Below are 1,558 nucleotides of genomic sequence, written 5' to 3' on the forward strand. Positions count from 1 at the left end.
CCATGTCCTCATAATTTCCTCCCCAAATCCTTTAGCTCCATCATGTCTTGGATTATGGTATTCACAAGAATACATGAGAACTCTTCCATCAACTCTTTTACTTCACCCAAATGTTTCTTAGTAAGTGGTCCTTGAGAATCAAGGAGTTGCCTTGTCATGACATTCACCCCGTCATAAAAGATAAACACCTCTTGTTGTATGTTAAGGTCATTTTGAGGGCAATTCCTTAGTAACCCTTTATAACACTCCCATGCCTCATAAAGTGATTCACCCGGATTTTGCTCAAAGTTGGCTATTGCCTTCTTGAGTTTAGATATTTTTGATGGTGGGCATAATTGTTCCAAGAATTGCTCACACATCTGTGCCCAAGTAGTAATTGCACCGGGTGGAAGTGCTTTCAACTGGTCTCTTGCAGCTCCCTTAAAAGTAACGGGAAGCATCCTTAACAACACAGTCTCTCTTGGAACATTTGGGATATTGAAATAATCTGCAATGTCATTAACTTCATCTAAATGCTTGTAAGCATCCTCATGATCCTTCCCAGAAAATGGTACATCCTTAAGTGCAGTAAGAATGTTCCCTTTCAACTCGAATGTTGCAGTGGCGGGAATTGTAGGTTGTACTAAACCAGGACCAGCATCGTCTCTTATCCGCTTCTTATATGCTCCTATGGACATATCCACAATATTCGCCATTTCGTTTTCTGGCTCGTCTCCCGTTTCGCTTTTCTCTAATTCGAATTCAGTTTCGGACTCCTATTCGGATTCTTGTGGACTAGGTATTTGATGAAGATCTTCAATCTTACTTTTGTCCTTCGAAGATGTACTTGACTCTCCCACTTTCTTCCCTTACTTCTTTCCAAATACCGATTTAAGGTCTTTAAATGGTGAGCTCTTTGGTGGTTGGTATTCTTTCACGTTTTTATCTGTCTTTTTGTGAAGGGCCGACTCTGGATCTTCAAGTGGTGGTACCAAAGGTTTGTTGGAACCTCTGGTCATGAACTACTGCAAAATAAACAAAAATAAAAACGTAAAGATGAACAAAAACTTAAAATTAAAAATACTAAAAATACCTTCCTAACTGAACCCACGTCGTGTACTTAAGGTCCACGTCGTGGTCTCAGAGATGAAACAAAAATCAATGCAAAAAATTAACTTTTTGCAAGTTTTACCCCACAAAAAGGATCGATTAACTCAAATCAAATAAATTAACAATCAAATAAGTCGTTCCCCGGCAACGGCACCAAAAACTTGATGTGTCTAAAATAGCTACACCTAATTTTACCTACTCTCCTACTAGCTATTCGACTCAGGGAAGTGTACCCCTCGCAGATAGTATAACACAAAAGTCGGGTATCGAACACAGGGAACAAAATCAATTATTTAACCTACTTACTATTAAATTAATCTAAAATTCTAACTAAAGTAAAATGAGTTTTTATCTAATTTTGCAAGTTTAGATGAACTTAATTTATCAACACTATTCAATCAAATTATAAAACACTTCTGTTAGTTTGAATCCACTTTCCCTCAATGGTTCAAGTATTAATTATGACAAT

General features: G+C 37.4%; 1 non-coding gene across 1 annotated transcript; it reads left to right on the forward strand.

The window, feature by feature from the left end:
* Positions 1–204: 204 nt before the first annotated feature.
* Positions 205–311, forward strand: LOC145110131 (small nucleolar RNA R71). The gene has a single exon (XR_013709511.1). It is a non-coding gene; the product is annotated as a small nucleolar RNA R71 (small nucleolar RNA).
* Positions 312–1,558: the final 1,247 nt, after the last annotated feature.

This window comes from Lactuca virosa, chromosome 4 (genome assembly GCF_052849685.1).
Source record: "Lactuca virosa cultivar CGN04683 chromosome 4, Lactuca_virosa_CGN04683_v6, whole genome shotgun sequence".
Classification (NCBI taxonomy): Eukaryota; Viridiplantae; Streptophyta; class Magnoliopsida; order Asterales; family Asteraceae; genus Lactuca; species Lactuca virosa.